The 18,461-nt window shown below is 38.9% G+C and overlaps 1 protein-coding gene across 1 annotated transcript in view; it reads right to left on the bottom strand.

Moving 5' to 3' along the window:
• LOC126175683 (BUB3-interacting and GLEBS motif-containing protein ZNF207-like) overlaps positions 1 to 18,461 on the bottom strand; it is a 78,417-nt gene that overhangs the window by 38,314 nt on the left and 21,642 nt on the right. The window lies entirely within an intron of this gene.

The raw sequence follows: 18,461 nt of genomic DNA, 5'->3' as shown, positions 1-18,461 counted from the left end.
TGTTGCAGAAAATGAAGGAGATCTATAACTGTTTTGCTGATATATTAGCATAATGATGCATAATTTCTTGAAGGATGCAATTATGAAAATGCCGATCAATAACATTGAACATTGCCAACAACAGCTCATTAGCACAAAATGCGACTGCAACAGTAGCCCACAGCACGTGCGCGCTGCAAATGTACATGTTGGATAATTCATGTTCACATACCACAATAACAACAAGGACAAATCGAGGTCTTATGCTTTCAAACAATAGCTTTGCTTTAACCACAGTAACACTTCATTCATGTCTGAGAACTGTTTCAAACCCACAGATTCGACTTTTTATGAGGGATGGGAGGGGAAATCTGGTGGCACCCAGTCGGGTACTCAGTACAATTAGTTATGAAGCAGTCCATTTTATTTTACTTTGGGGAGATGGAATACAAATATTCAAAGAACTAAGGTACCTTAAGAGTACTAACAGCAACTGAGAATATTATTTACCAACAAATTCACACACACACTCGCAGATATACTGTAAAACAGCTTTATACTAGTTGCTTCACACTTTGCTCTTTCGCCTTCAGGGATTCCTAATTATCGACCGAATAAGATTGCACTGACCAAATCACACCACTATTTAAGAAAATCTGCTCGTTATTCGAAGTGTACTCTACAGTTTCATTTATATGTTAGACCATACTTCAGCTCCCTTCCTTGTTTTGTGTTTGATTTATTTATTTAGTGATGTCACTTCACCAGCCCTTTGTCACACTTTCCTTATAATTATATCTATATTATATTATATCCTTATAAGTAAGTATATACTTTCTCAGAGTACGGTAAAATAAAGCGAATATGACCAGGTGGCACGAATCCGATATTTTACCTATTTTTCAAGATTTGGGTATCTGAGTGAGGTATCTTAACAAGAACACCAATGACCACTGTTGTGAATTCTTGACTGATTTGTCTACAACAATGGCATGTTGGGGCATGTGATACAGACTAATGGCAGTATCAGTATATATGTAATTCATGTCCTGCACTTGTGAAGTAAACATATGAAAACTTCTGCTGGCATCATGTAGTTCTGGTAAGCAGTAATATTTTTACTTGCATATGAACATCAACTATTCATGCCGAATTACAAAATTACATTTTTGTAGGGTGAATTTTATAATGTGAGTATACAAGAAGGTTCAAGAATCTACCTGGAAATCCAACAACAGCCCAAAATTTCTTCTAAATACTACAAAGTCTGTCAAATCAGGAATATTAAGTGCTTACTAAGCTTTAGTCCAGCATTCAGTTCCTTATACAACATCACATGACAAACTCAAGAACACACAGGAAAAATCTAATTGAAGGCACATTGTGTTGTGTAAAATGGGGGTTTCCTTTGAGGAATAATTATGTTAGGGACATCACATAGCATCTTTAAATTGAGCAAGGTGGACTGAAAAAAGATTTCGTGACAATCGATGTGGTTGCAAGGGAGTATAAAGTTTTCTGAAAAGAAATAAGGAACAAATGGTTAGAGTAACTGAAAATTTAAAGAGGGTGAGGGGCAGCAGTTACTTGAGAAACCTCGAGTAATTATTTCAAGAACCTTTAAGTGTCCTTGAATGGTGTTCCTCCTTCCAACATCATAAAGTATGATGAGACCAATTTTTGCAATGGTCCTGGACAAGTAAAGGTAATAGTGAAGTGAGGTACAATACATTCCAAAAGAACTGTGGCTAGTTTTAAGTCAAGCATCACTGTAATCATAACAGTGGCTGGTGATGGTGCAGTCATCCCACCACACACAGTTTATGGGGCAAAATATCTCTACAGTACTTGGACTGAAAGAGGTTAGGTGGTGCAGGTTATAACAGGAATCAAAGTGGTTGATTTACCCTAATAACATATGAAGCCTGGTTTATTCAAGTGTTGTGTACATAGTTTCGCGTGGTCAGCGCGTACACAACTTTCCCCCTAGAGCGCGCCCCGCTAAGCACAACAGTGCAGGCGCAGCGCTCATCTGTCTCTGCACTACGAGATGGCACTGTCTTAGAGACGGACCAAATTCTGCTTCCGCCGATCCGCGTATTAATATGTAACGCAGCCAATGAGATTGCTGCTAACGTAGAACCTTTTCTCCTCGCGGATACCTGAATGCGCGAGGTATTATAACGAGTGTACAGACCTCCGATTAGTCAGTCTGCCTTAGTCTGCACCTGTCCGTACCAGTCTGCATTAGTCTGTACCAGTCTATAGTCAAGTTTCAGTCTGCGCCTAATAAGATTATCATATTCCTGTACATAGCCATGAAGAGAAATGTATAGACACTTTGTCAAGTATCAGAGATATGTGAGAATAAGATTAAAGTACCAGGACCAAAGGAACTTCGGATTGTCAGTTGTAAACAGTATCCAGAATCAAGTTACGTAATGTCTATATTTTTTATTATTTTAATAAATGTGTATGAAAATTAATCAAGTTCTGTTTGAAGTTGGTCACCGTCAATCTGCTACTCTAAGTGTGCAAGTGGCATTTCTCTCGTCTGACCTAACGGCAGAAGATAAACATGCCACGATAAGACCACGAGACATATTGCTGACACTCACCTACTTCGTTAAGAGCGACAAGTCAAATAATCTGCTGGTGTGTGTACCGAAGGTCTTACAGTACACACACCACATCAAGTCATCTCTTATGACCGACATTTAAAAGGACAATCTCTCGAGTCATCCATCAGTTAACGTGATTAAACTGTGCCAAGAACATTACATTCAATTTGTGCTTCTAACACCAAGCACTATGTATCAGTGTCAGCCACTTGATGTGGGCTTTTTTCAGACCTCTAAAACTTACCTGGAGAAAAGTGCTACACGACTGGAAAAGGAAGAACAGAGGGGTTGTAGCAAAATCCGAATTTCCTAGGTGGTTGAAAGCAGCCTTTGAAAAGGTAACTATCACTAAGATTAATGTTATATCTGAGTTCAGAAGAGTAGGAATTTTTCCTTTCTTCCCTGATAAAGTAATTTCACATTATCCAGAAAGAACAGACACATGTAACGCCGATTCACCAAAAGTTTCTATGACAACAGCCTTCACAATGCAACTGAAACAGGCTTGTTCTAATGAAACGAAAGGACTCTGGTGCCGGGCAATGTGCTTAGAGTTAAATTCAGGAAAAGGTATTGTTATTACAGACTGCCGGGCAATGTGCTTAGAGTTAAATTCAGGAAAAGGTATTGTTATTACAGACTTTCAAAGTGGCAGTGCCAGTGCTGTGAAAACCTGTTGTTCCATTTCTTCCTCACATCAAAAGAAAGTGCTAATATAAAGCTATTTTTAGACAGTTCACAGGTACAGAATTTTTCCACTGTGGGTGTTTTGATACTTGTTTTTGCAGATGATGGTCATTTATACTTTGGCATCACAGTTCGGCAGTATTTTGGAAGGCAAGAGCAAGCACCTCTGCTGACAACATAAAGACAGTTGAAGATACTTAACAAAAAATGTCACTAACTCTATACTAGTCCACTATGAGAGTGGTTTTGCACTGAGAAACAGTTCAGGCATGTAAGTTAATAAGAGATTTGTCCCCTAGCATTGTAAATCATGGACACAGAAGTGATTACACAATTTCTTAGCTAGTTTATATAGTTTGAACCTCTCTTACAGCCCTCAACACACTGTAAGCAGCAAAGAAGTCCCATGGCACAATTAGCGACACAGCACAGCAAGTACACTGCATCAAGAAAACATGAGACGGTGACTGTAAGAAAACAATCAAAGTAAAAGTTCTCAAGAGAGAATTAGGATGACAGATCATTACTGAAGTTGTTCGTTTAGTTCCATTATGTGAGGCCTTTTTTTTAACATTACATTTTGGCAACTGTGACAGGACACAGATGAGGTGCTGACAGAGTTTTGTAGTTATCAATAGAATTTCCAAAAAAGTAACACAAGAAAATACGATATAGCCTAGAACAACCTATTTAAACAGCAATAATAAGCACACACTGTACTGTAGTCCAATGTGAAAATATTTAAGAAGAATAAGTAATTCAAACAAGTAAGTGTTAATTATTACAACAGAATAGAGAAATGAGATTAGTTGACTTCAGGAATCAGGTCAAGAAATATGTGTGTGTTGAAATAGCCGTAAAAAATAAAATACGCCGACAAAATGGAAGACCTCTGTGTGCTGATTCTGAGTCTACAAGGGCAGCTGCAACTTCTGACGCCAGTCAATCAACACGACGGCAGCACAGCATCACTTGGGAGCGCAGTGGTTGGTCAGTTGACTATGGCTACAGCTACACAACAACTCATAGAGATATTGCTGTGCACATGAACAACACAATAGCAACGCAGTGCAACTACTAATACGAGGGTGGTTTGAAAAGTTCTCGGAATCACCATGAGAGGTCAGCACTAGCACAACAAATTGTTCACGTGATATTCATTGGACTGTCGCCTGTAAACATGTGCCACATTAGTGCTCTTGGGGGAGCTGTGGCAGTGACGTGGCTCTGTTGTTGTTCCCACATAGTGATTTGCAAAAATGGGGGGGGGGATTAAAAAAATAAAAAAAAAAATTTAAAAAAAATCGAGATTCGAGCAGTGATAAGTACTTTATAAAGGAAGGTATGAAAACAAAGAACATTCATGCCAATTTCCAGAAAACACTGGGGGCCTCTGCTCCTTCATATTCAACTGTTGCAAAGTAGACAAATTAATTTTGTCAGGAGAGGTTAGATGATCCGCGCAGCAGTCGGCCAAGATGTGTCACTACTCCAGAGATCTTTGCAAAAGTGCACAAAATGGTCAAGGAGGATCGCCAATTGAAAGTGCATGAAATTGCTCACACTTGCCAGATGTCTTCTAAAAGAGTATATCACACTTCAACTGAAGAATTAGAAATGAAAAAATTATCTGCAAGGTAGGTGCTGCTACAAGACAACGTGCACCCACACACGTGCCGTCGATATGGCAAAATTACACAAATTAAGGTATGAATTATTGCCACACCCGCCTTATTCACCTGATATGGCTCCATCAGACTTTCATCTGTTCCTGAAACTAAAAATTTTTCTTGGATGAAGATTCACTTCAAACAAAGAAGTCATTTTCGAGATGGTATCAAGGCACTGGAACATCGTTGGACCAAGTGCATTAATCTACAAGGACACTACACTGAAAAATACAAAAGTTTCTATTCCGCTCCAAGAACTTTTCAAACAATGTTCGTATAACTCATTTTATGAGCTGTACAAAGTGCCTCTTCCAGATGTTAGTGCAGTGGTTAATGCCATAAAAATATTGTTGAAACACCTTTAACTTCTTGTGTGCAGCTGTGTCAAACCACGGGCCTAGTAGTGAAGAATTATTGAGTGTATATATTTCACCACTCGCAGACTGGAAGGTTCTTAAGAAGCAACATTGGAAAAGTATTTGATTGGTGTAAAAAAAAAATGCAATAAGGGAAATTAGAAGTATTATTAGGAAATAGTAAGAAAGTAGACAAAGTGATTAATAGTGTGATAAATCCTATAAGCCAAACACACTCCCACGAAGAAAGACAGAATAACTTCAATGAAGTATGTCTGATTTAAAGGAACAAGAACACGAAGTATCTTCTAAGACACACTCTTCTAAAGAGGAGGCAAAAAAACTTTCTGATGCAGAAACACACTAAGTAAACTTACCTAAGAAGTTAAAAATTGAGCTAGACAACTTGGAGGGCAAAAGAATACGGTAACCAAATCTCAGGTACACATGGATATGTAAACATATTAAAGAATTTAGTGAAGCAGGTGTTGTTGTGGTCCTCATTTCAGAGACTAGTTTGATGCAGCTCTCCATGCTACTCTATCCTGTGCAAGCTTCTTCATCTCCCAGTACCCACTGCAACCTACGTCCTTCTGAATCTGTTTAGTGTATTCATCTCTTGGTCTCCCTCTATGATTTTCACCCGCCACGTTGCACTCCAATACTAAATTGGTGATCCCTTGATGCCTCAGAATATGTCCTACCAACCAATCCCTTCTTCTAGTCAAGTTGTGCCACACATTTCTTTTCTCCCCATTCCTATTCAATATCTCATTAGTTATGTGATCTACCCATTTAATCTTCAGCATTCTTCTGTAGCACCACATTTCAAAAGCTTCTGCTCTCTTTGTCCAAACTATTTATCGTCCACATTTCACTTCTATACACGGCTACACTCCATACAAATACTTTCAGAAACGACTTCCTGACACTTAAATCTATACTCAATGTTAACAAATTTCTCTTCTTCAGAAACGCTTTCCTTCCCATTTCCAGTCTACATTTTACATCCTCTCTACTTCGACCATCATCAGTTATTTTGCTCCCCAAATAGCAAAACTCCTTTACTACTTTAAGTGTCTCATTTCCTAATCTAATCACCACAGCATCACCCGATTTAATTCGATTACATTCCATTATTCTCGTCTTGCCTTTGTTGATGTTCATATTATATCCTCCTTTCAAGACTCTGTCCATTCTGTTCAGCTGCTCTTCCAGGGCCTTTGCTGTCTCTGACAGAATTACAATGTCATCAGCGAACCTCAAAGTTTTTATTTCTTCTCCGTGGATTTTAGTACATACTCCTAATTTTTCTTTAAGTCTACAAATGCTAGAAATGTAGGTTTGCCTTTCCTTAATCTATTCTCTAAGGTAAGTCGTAGGGTCAGTATTGCCTCGTGTGTTCCAACATTTCTACAGAATCCAAACTGGTCTTCCCCGAGGTCGGCTTCTAAATATTTTGCAGCTGTGGCTTATTAAACTGATAGTTCAGTAATTTTCACATCTGTCAGCACCTGCTTTCTTTGGGATTGGAATTATTATATTCTTCTTGAAGTCTGCTGGTATTTCACCCGTCTCATACACCTTGTTCACCAGATGGTAGAGTTTCGTCAGGCTACTCCTGCGGCCTTGTTTCAATTTAGGTCTTTCAGTGCTCTGTCAAACTCTTCACGCATTATCATAGCTCCCATTTCATCATCTTTTACATCCTCTTCCATTTCCATAATATTGTCCTCAAGAACATCGCCCTTGTGTAGACCCTCTATATACTCCTTCCACCTTTCTACTTTCCCTTCTTTGCTTAGAACTGGGTTTTCATCTGATCTCTTGATATCATACAAGTGGTTCTCTTTTCTCCAAAGGTCTCTTTAATTTTCCTGTAGGCAGTATCTATCTCACCCCTAGCGATACATGCTTCTACATCCTTACATTTCTCCTCTAGCCAACCCTGCTTAGCCATTTTGCACTTCCTGTCGATTTCATTTTTGAGACGTTTGTATTCCTTTCTGCCTGCTTCATTTACTGCATTTTTGTATTTTCTCCTTTTATCAATTAAATTCAATATCTCTTCTGTTACCCAAGGATTTCTATTAGCCCTCGTCTTTTTACCTACTTGATCCTCTGCTGCCTTCACTATTTCATCTCTTAAAGCTACCCATTCTTTTTCTACTGTATTTCTTTCTCCCATTCTTGTCAATCGTTCCCTAATGCTCTCCCTGAAACACTCTACAACCTCTGGTTCTTTCAATTTATCCAGGTCCCATCTCCTTAAATTCTCACCTTTGTGCAGTTTCTTCAGTTTTAATTTACAGTTCATAACAAATAGATTGTGGTCAGAGTCCACGTCTGCCCCTGGTAATGTATTACAATTTAAAACTTGGTTCCTAAATCTCTGTCTTACCGTTATATAATCTATCTGATACCTTCTAGTATCTCCAGGCTTCTTCCATGTATACAACCTTCTTTTACGATTCTTGAAGCAAGTGTTAGCTATGATTAAGTTATACTCTGTGCAAAATTCTTTCTTTCCTTAACGCATTTCATATTCGCCTACTACATTTCCTTCTCTTCCTTTTCCTACTACCAAATTCCAGTCACACATGACTATTAAATTTTCGTCACCCTTCACTACCTGAATAATTTCTTTTATCTCATCATACATTTCATCAATCTCTTCATCATCTGCAGAGCTAGTTGGCATATAAACTTTTACTACTGTGGTAGGCATGGGCTTCGTATCTATCTTGGCCACAATAATGCGTTCACTATGCTGTTTGTAGTAGCTTACCCGCATTCCTACTTTTTTTATTCATTATTAAACCTACTCCTGCATTACCCCTATTTGATTTTTTATTTATAACCCTGTATTCACCAGAGCAGAAGTCTTGTTCATTCTGCCACCGAACTTCACTAATTCCCACTATATCTAACTTTAACCTATCCATTTCCCTTTTTCAATTTTCTAACCTACCTGCCCGATTAAGGGATCTGACATTCCACGCTCCGATCCGTAGAATGCCAGTTTTCTTTCTCCTGATAACGACGTCCTCTTGAGTAGTCCTCGCCTAGAGATTCGAATGGGGGACTACTTTACCTCCGGAATATTTTACCCAAGAGGACGCCAACATCATTTATCCATACAGTAAAGCTGTATGCCCTCGGGAAAAATTACGGCTGTTGTTTCCCCTTGCTTTCAGCCGTTTGCAGTACCAGCACAGCAAGGCCATTTTGATTAGTGTTACAAGGCCAGATTAATCAAAAATCCAGACTGTTGCCCCTGCAACTACTGAAAAGGCTGCTGCCCCTCTTCAGGAACCACACGTTTGTCTGGCCTCTCAACAGATACCCCTCCGTTGTGGTTGCACATACGGTACGGCTACCTGTATTGCTGAGGCATGCAAGCCTCCCCACCAACGGTGAGGTCCATGGTTCATGGGGGGTAGATAGTGAGACTAATACTTGACTAGTCTGGAGGAATGGACACCCCCATAATGGAATAGAAAGTACAACATAAAGCTGAATCTGTCATCGTAACACTTAGTTCTCTGTGCAATACCACAGGAACCTAAACAGAAGTTAGATTAAAACTGTGTGTTGGACCGATACTCTAACAGGAGACCTAGGCAAAGTGTTTACATGTTCTGTTATTTTAACTACTTTTTCAAGTAACTGTTACGATATTTCACTTTCCATTTACCCTGGAGCTGTTTCTACTACCTTCACTATACTGTAGTCTTTAATTCTACATTGCTCTCTTCCTGTCCTACACTAGATTGATACGAAAATATAAATACAAACAGAACATGTCTGATCTTCTTCGTCATAAAGGAAATAGAATTAACATCGTAGACCAAAACAAATATTTACCCATTGAAACTTCCTGGCAGATCAAAGCTGTGTGCCCGACCGAGACTCGAACTCGGGACCTTTGCCTTTCGCGGGCAAGTGCTCTACCATCTGAGCTACCGAAGCACGACTCACGTCTGGTCCTCACAGTTTTACTTCTGCCAGTATCTCGTCTCCTACCTTCCAAACTTTACAGAAGCTCTCCTGTGAACCTTGCAGAACTAGCACTCCTGAAAGAAAGGATACTGCGGAGACATGGCTTAGCCACGCCTGGGGGATGTTCCCAGAATGAGAATTGTTAATGACTAAATTGTTTTACTTAGATGTGCACAGAAGCAATGAAACAATTTGCCATACCAGTGTACGTCTCACGGTTGTTATTCCTTCTGGATTTATTGTTATACAGATGTTCACCTGAAGGTAAGGTTTTTAGTGCCATGAAAACAACAGTGATCCAATAATAAAGGACTAAATACAGCTGAAGCAGTTATTAATACACAAAGTGACTACTCATAGCTGTGGTTGCACCACCTACAAAGTTGTCTGCAATAATTACAATCCTTTTATAACCTCTATGAAATTACCTTTGAATAAAAATAATGAACCAAGGATAGAGCAGAATCAACCACGAATTTCTTTTTTTATGAGAATGCACTGATTGGCTGTTAACAATAATTTGGTAGAATTACGAAGGACATAATCATTAGTTAGATTATAATAACAAAAACAGCCACACATCTGAATCAGTTTTTACTATTAATCTGAAAAAGTTCAGGTAAAAAAGAATGGACATATTAAAATGATGTGATATTTTTTTTTCTGTCAATGAAGCTGAATACCATAAACAACTATCCAAAAATTGAAACATAAACTATGCCTTAATCTAGGTAAACCAAGCGATTACTAATTACAAATGACTCTCTTAAGAGGTGTGTTCATACACGTTCTGTTGTGTAGAGAAATAAAACTGAATTCAGTCTCATGAGACATTAATTTTAGTAATCATAATTTATCAAAAGGTGGATGTTATAAAAGGATTGTAATTAGTTAAGTAAGTTGTTTTACACCACATCTTTCATCTTAGTGGCGAGGCCTGTGGTGAAACATGTTGTTCCACTTCTTCCTCGCAATCAGATGAAAGATGATCATGTAAAAACATTATTTAGATAGATAATTGTCCACTGTATGAGCTTTTATTTTGGTTTGTGCAGTTACAATGGGAAACAGATGAGAGTACAGAACACTGGTAAGGCATGACGCTGTTAATACTCTCCACCTGCTACGGAGGTGGCATTTATACTATAGTGTCAGCGGTGACGCTGTTTTGGAAGGGACAGAGTAAAGAAGGGACAATGTAAATGTCGGCATAAAACAGTTGAAGAGACTTCACGAAGAACGTCAATATAACTCTGAAATAGTCTAGTACGAGATTCGTTCGATACTGAGATGCTGTTCACACATATGAGTTAATACGAGATTAGTCACCTAATGCTTCAAATGTTAAATACAAGAAACACAATACTAAAAAGTGCTTCAGAAGTGGTTACATGATTTTGTTCTAGTTTATATAGTTTGAAGCTTCTTACAGCCCTCAACCCTCTACAGACTGCAAAGAAGTCCCACTGTACAATTAAAGGCACTGCACAGTAGGTCCACTGCGTCAAGTAAAAACTAGAAGGCAACCATTAGAAAATAATCAAGGTAGGAGTTATCACAAAGGCCATTAGAGTGACAGATTGTTAGTGAAGTTGATGGTACAGTGCTATTTTCTAACACTTCAGCTGAAAGTCACTCCTCATTATTCTGATTCAGTCTCCAGAACACGTCTCCAGAACACCTTAACGATGATGTAGGACAGCACGAGTCAAATGAAAATGAAGGATTCAATAAAAATTATTTTGCCTTAGAGAAATTTAATATAAAAAAAAGGTTCAAGCTTTTTATCAGTGACACTGACAAGTCTTTAAAAACACTTATGAGAAAGAAAGTTCTCAGTTGTAATAGTTATTTTGTCTTCCTGGAAAATGAAGATGCAACTGAGGTAGCAAGAGCTCAATTTATTAAAGAAGTCATGCCAGAAAAGGGAAGGCAAGGTAAATATATATTTGAATGGGTAAATGATTGCGATTACTGAATAAATATCTTTCACGTTGACAGAATCTGTGTCACCTTTCTCAAACGCAAGTGTTTTATAGCAGCAATATTGGAATTTAATCCACCTATAAAAACTTGTTTAGGTTACAAATGTCATATGCCGTTGAAAATGCACCAATATATTTTATTTAAATTCCAAACAGTGATCAGACTCACTGCACTGGAAGCTGATTCTATTTTTGTGCACCCTACTTTGCAAGGCGAAACCGATCAATAATTAAAATAATGAGTGCAAATGTGGATTAAAAATAAATTAATATATTAACCAAGAATGTACTGTTAACTAACACTTCAAATTTGTACTGCAGTATCACCACAGTATATGGACGACATTTTGGAAAAATGCTGTTTTTGACTGGTAATTCTTCCCAGCTTACCGTACCTCTTCTTCCTTCATCACATAAGAAATGCTCCTACCATATTCGTTACAGCAACAGATCGATAACTGATACTTCATGTGGGATTTGACAACTGGACCGGGGAATTCATTAATCTTCTGTTTCGTTCTGCAGAACCCAAGTTGGTAGTGTTAATTTCTAGGGTGATAAGAAAGGAGGCTCTCTACCACTGCTGGGGATTAACCACACAGGTTTTCCCCTTACTGAAAACTAGGTCCCCTTTGACAAGTAGAACACATAGGGAACAGAGAAAAGTTCTCCTACTTAACTGACTTTTCTGTTTTTAATTACTGATGAAAAAGAACACGACTAAGTTTGACGTTTAGCTTTAGGGGTAGCAGTTTCTTTAATTATTTTTTTATTGTTGTAAATTACTTATCTTAAAACATGAAATAAACACTCCTAACTGCAATTTTGCTGTATTTTTTTCAGAACTGGCATCTTTTGTAGCACTTTCTTCTTCCACACCTTTAGCTCATGACATGAATTTTTTACCCAATTTTTGAGACCCACAGCTGAATGTATTTTGGCCTGATAGTTTCTTATTGAGGACATCATCCAGAAGTTGGGTTTTTTTAAATATAGTAAGACTGACAGGAATATCACACTGGATTTTGAGCGAACTGTTACGCAGAGAGAGTTTTTTCTGAGAATTTGCATTGTCTGATGAAAAACAAATGCTTTTAATCATTTCAATCATCACTAATAAACTGCAGATATTGACACTATTTCCGACAGTAGTAATTCAAGTTTCATTTACATTTGTTTGGCAGACTATCATAAAATGTCCACTTGCTGGCAATACCAAAATGAGGCGGTGGCAAAGAAAACATTTTACTACCAAGACCGAGTCAGAGCAAAACACAGTATCGGCTTTTCTGGCAAGCCAGGCAACAGAATTCAGTGCAATGTAGTGGACCAGAGCAGCCAAACAGTGTCGTGTCACCTTCATTATGTAATGAAAGAAAGGCTAAGGCAATTGCAACAAATAGTACCAAGAGCTCTTACGAACCGGTTCTATGTTATAACAAACTCGTTAAGCAAGAACTGCAGAAGCAAATATGCTAATACCTTCATAATAGTAAGCCCTATGCGGTAATGACGAATGATGTCAGGTAAACACTGGATACTACTTTGCTCCATTAACACCGCAGTGGTTTAGCTCATAAGTAAGTCAGATGGATCAAGGGGGTAAATGATGTTCGCACTCAATTCCATTATTGCAGCGAAGTGACGTCTGGCACAAGTCTGTTTTAGATTTCTTCCACGCTTTGGACACAGCCACTACTGGGTGAGAGGGCTACTTCGCCATAGTCACCAGGCACAGAGTTCAGCACCAAAGTTTGCCTCTGTCACAGGTGGGAGCACCTGGAGGTCTTTCAGTCCCACCAGGATCATGACACCAGCATTCCTGACCTTCCAGTGGACTGAATGGGGCCTAACTGGACGGCAGGCCATTATCACCAGAATTGCATGGCTACATGGCAACTGCCATCGTGGTACAATGAATGATGACTAAGGGTGGTGAGTGGGAGGGGACAGAGCACCTCTCAAGTCAGCATGTGTTAAGTTCAATACACGCATTGCCATCACTCAATGCCACAACGTCGTGGTACAGACGGAGCTGTGCCACTGCAAACAGCACGGCACACCGCCAGTGCAGCAACCAGCTAGAATGAAGGGTGCAGCATCAGCTGCCGTGATCTGGCTGAAGGCCATTTATGATGTGATTCTTCGGCGGGCATTGACAGACAATGCCAACTGCAAGTCAAGGCACTACCCGTATTTTTATGGAAATAAATAAAGAATTCTGAATCTTCTTTCACTGTGCCTACTGGAGACCACAGGTCACTATCATCCTTCTGAGGAAAATGGGCAAGGAGTGAACGGGGAGAGTGCCTCCTGACACAGAACCATGCCCTCCCAACAGTCACCTATTGCAAAATTGGTAACAGAAAGTGGTCAAGCTTCTGACGCTTGCAGCATCTACTTCAGGAGGCTGTATGAAACGTTTTGTACGTAAGAACACCAGCAGTTACAACTGTTGGGCAAGTCGCTCAGAAGCTTTTTCTCTCTCAGAAGTATGTTTTGGTGGCGGTCACGTTCGGAATATGATACAGTGAGTTCAGAGTTACTTTTCAGGGAATTGCAGTAAAGTGTATATGGTATCGGTGGATTATAAAGTTTGCAATTTGTATAGCCATAGAGCACCTCGTGACAGGTTTATTCCACTAACAGTATGGTCATGCATAAGAGAGCTTTGTGAAGTGTCACTGAGTGCCAATGAAGTGAGTAATAAGTAAATTTTGACATTCAATATAGTGTGTATTGTGTGTGGTGTATAAGGCTTACTGTGATAGAAACGGAAACTGCACAGATATGACACAAATGTGAGCAGCTTCTACAGCATACACGGTGTCAGCTTTGACGGAACACAAGAAATTATTAAAAGAACAGAACTGGGAGATGAAGAAGCTTGCACAGGATAGAGTAGCATGGAGAGCTGCATCAAACCAGTCTCAGGACTGAAGACTACTACTACAACAACAACAACAACAACAACAACAACATGAGTAAATGGCACAACAGTTACGTAGCCAAATGGGAGATCCTTCATAATCAGATACCAGTTAAGTTAAATCAATACTGGCAGTACCTTCTGCATCCATGAATTCTGTAACTGCTTGTCTTATTTTGCTTTTTTCTGGCGAAACATTGGAAGATACCACTATTTTTATTCAGGAAGTGTTATCCACAGCCAGCTTGTGCAACTGGTCTGAACAAACATCACTGTGGATGGGCAAATTGCACTTGGTGGGTGAGGCTAAGATGTACATCAGGTACCGTGAGGTTTTAAGCAAATTAACCACATTTACAGAGTTGGCAAATGGCTTAAGGTAATAGTACAGAAAAATAAATAATACTCGTTTCTTTAGAGAAAAGTTAAGTAATTTGAGACAATTGCCAAATGAGACTGTCGAAGCATTTTCAGACAGGATACACAAGTTGAGCACCCAAACTTATGAGCTAGCTAACAAACCAGATGCTGACGCAGTCTTGTTGAGAAAGGCTGAGGATAGTGCTGGATGTTTTCCTAAGGGGGATTTCTCCAGAATTTTCTTGCAATGAGAATGGGAAATCCACACAATGTAGAAGAATCACAGCACATAGCCAATTATCTGCAAGAGATAGATAGTGCTGCTAAGTCTCGGAATGATCAGAAAATATTTGTGTTGAACAAAGAATGTTATTGTTTGGAAGAAAGGATGATTTTAAAGCACAGTGTTTTCAACAGCATTGTTTTAATTGTCAATGTATTGGTCTTAAGGCATACGAGTGTAGGTCACGAAACAGGGCATAATGGGAGGAAGAAATCGTTAAATGACAACAGGAATCTTCCTTCCATTGAGAAACATTCCTATTAAATAGAAGTGCATTGAATGCACACTTGGAGATGAATCCTTTGTAGCTTGTTTGAAAGGGAAATAATATGAATTTTTGGTAGATGCAAGGGTACACACACTGATTGTTAGTCTGGATCTCGTGGATAAGAGCAGACTACAAGGGCCAAGGTACAGGTTGTGCGCAATAGGCGGCAATGCTGTTGATTCAGATGGGACAATATGGCTTGGGTTTCAAGAGCAAATGGAACAGTTCCCAACTGTTGGACAAGATGTCACTGCAATACTTCAGTTAGATTTTCTGGTTAGGCATCATGCAGAATCAACCTTGGGCGATGGGACGACTGAACTCGATGGTAAGTATTTCTGTTGGGTACAACAGTTGCAAATGTTTCTATATCACAAGATGGACCCATTGCAAAGGTGGCATTGAATAAACTGTTTATAAGTGCATTACAAGTTGTTCTACATGACAAGAGTACCAGCAGGTACAGGAACACTATTCTGGGTACCAGTATTAGACAGTAACATTCCACAGGGTGTAGTGTGTTTGGGAGAACCACTAACAAGTAATTAAATGTTGGATGAGCTACATTGTTTCTTACATAGATGTATAACACGCAGAAGGGGTATTAATGGTCAGGTTATGGTGCCAATATGCCTGGATAATTTTGGGGGAGATGAAGTAAGTCTTCCAAAAGGATTACTGGCAGCCACATTAGATGTTTTCAAAGATGAAGACATTGAGGACTGCAGGATACAAGATAGAACAGAAAAAACCGTTGACATACCTACATGGCAAGAGAATGTTAAATGCCTTTCGCGTAAAGACAGGGCATTAATGGAATCAGTGGTACTATGGTATAACAGTTTGTTCAGTCGACAAGGAGTGTTACATGCTACACCAATCACATGACGTAGAATACCGACAGACAATAGTCTGCCTGTATTTAGAAAACAGGATCAGCTACGTAAGCATTTACAGCCTTCAGTAAAGGACAGGGTGAATCAGCAGTTATCTAATGGAATTATAGACCATAGTGATAGTCCAAGGTCAGCAAGTATCGTGACTGTGGGTATGAAACCATCAAATGGAAAAAAGAAATAGCAGTTTTGTTGAGACTGCAAATTTTTAACTGAAAAAACAGTAACAGATGTGTACCCGATCCCAAATATTATTGACGCATTAGATAATCTGGGTCAATGCAAGTTCTTTTCAACCCTAGATTTAAGAAATAGATATCATCACAGTGAGGCACACCCCGAGGATAGACCTCAAAAAAATAGATACAAAACAGCACTCACCACAAATTCTGGTCACTACCATAATTGTAGGATGGCTTTTGGGTTGAAAAATGCACCAGCTACATTTCAAAATTTATTAGATGGAGTCCTCAGAGGTTTAAAACCAAACAAATGCATGGTGTATCACGACGATATAATTATATTCGCGAATGCCTTGGAAGAGCATGTTTAGCGTTTGGAGATGGTATTAGACAGGTTGAGACAGGCTTGCCTTATGCTCACCGTTGATAAGTGTCATTATGCAAGATCAAAAGTAAACTACCTGGGGCATATAATAAGCCAAGATGGATTAAGGGCAGATCCACACCTTACTTCAGCAAAATATGACTTTCTGGTCCCTCAGACCGTTAAACAATTACAGTATTTACTTGGATTAGCAAATTACTATAGAAAATTCGTGAAGGGGGGTTTGCTGAAGTGGCACAACCCCTAACAAAATCATTGCAGAAAGGTATTACATTTAACTGGACACCTGAGTGTCAGACATTTCAAAATTTAAGAAATATATTAACTTCAGATCCAGTTTTGATTTTTCCAGATTTCACAAAGGAATTCATATTGTCATGTGATAAATAGGGTACATCATATTGTCATGTGATAAATGTGGTACAGCTTTGGAGTGGTTTTAGGGAAAATCACTGATGGGAATGAACACCCAGTTCCATATGCATCTCATCAGCTTAATAAGGCTGAAAAAAATTATTCTACCAGTGAAAAGGAGATGTTAGCGTTAATAGAGGGTATTTCATATTTTAGATGGTATTTTTATGGACTTAAGTTCACAGTGATTACTGATCATGCAGCTTTAAATGGCTACTACGACTAAAAGAGCCTTAAGTCATCTAGTGAGGTGGGCTTTGAAACTCAGTGAATTTCAATATTATGTGATTCACAAACAGGGTGTTAAACACAGAAACGTAGACACATTTAGTAGTGACCAATTAGGAAGCTGGGAAAGAGAGAGAGAGAGAGAGAGAGAGAGAGAACAGGCTTCTTATAAAACTCTGAGCTGCACCCAAAATTAGTAAAACTGGTGAAACTCACTTAAACCAACACAAGGTCTCGGGCATTAGTTCTACCTGATACACTTGCTCCCTCCTTGCAGCCCCAGAATATCTCATGCCTCCTAAAGTTTCTTTTTATTTTATTTGACCTTACTCTTCTCCTCCACAGCATTCAAGAAAATCAATTTAAATCACTAAAGAAATAGTACAGAAAATAAACCCAACAATGTCATTTGCAAATACAGAAATTATACTAACTGATGCAACACTTGCAAACAAAACCACAACAGAATAACAGGAAATCAAAACTGTGACAACAGCAGAACAGAACACATGCAACAAAAGAGACCTGTCAATATACACACACTTAAAATGCTACAAAGCAGATACACATTCAAAAATAACACATTCAAGTGAAACAACTTACACTGCAGAAACAGAAACTTACAGAGAAATCTAATGCATAAACAAAAGATACCAAGAAAATGGACTGGCGACTAAATTATAATTAAGGGTCATGTGACAAACCAGATTAATTTAGTAACACAAACACCTTGTATATAAGAGTGTGATATTTAAGGTTGGTGCAGAGGCAGTGGCAAACAACCTCCACTATATTTCTACCCTACAGTTTTCACTTACACACTCTGCCAAAATGCCTTCACATGAAAAGCAGGAGATCCAGATACGAAGACCTGAAGTGATTAACAAATATTGAATACTAAACTGAGGTGACAAGAGTCAGGGATAGCCACATATACCAATAACAGTAGTATTGTGTACACAAGGTATTAAAGAGCAGTACATTGGCAGAGCTAACACTGTACTCAGGTGAATCATATGAAAAGGTTTCCAATGTGGTTACGGCTGCACGATGGGAATTAACAGGCTTTGAATGTGGAATGATAGTTGGAGCTAGATGCATGGGACATTCAATTTCAGAAATCATTAAGGAATTCAATATTCCAAGATCCACAATGTCAAGAGAGAGCCGAGAAAACCCATTTCAGGCATTACCTCTCACTAAAGACAACGCAGAG

Source organism: Schistocerca cancellata, chromosome 3 (assembly GCF_023864275.1).
Source record: "Schistocerca cancellata isolate TAMUIC-IGC-003103 chromosome 3, iqSchCanc2.1, whole genome shotgun sequence".
NCBI classification, from domain to species: domain Eukaryota; kingdom Metazoa; phylum Arthropoda; class Insecta; order Orthoptera; family Acrididae; genus Schistocerca; species Schistocerca cancellata.
Note: the sequence above shows the minus strand (reverse complement) of the source record. Positions and strands in the feature narration are given on the sequence as shown.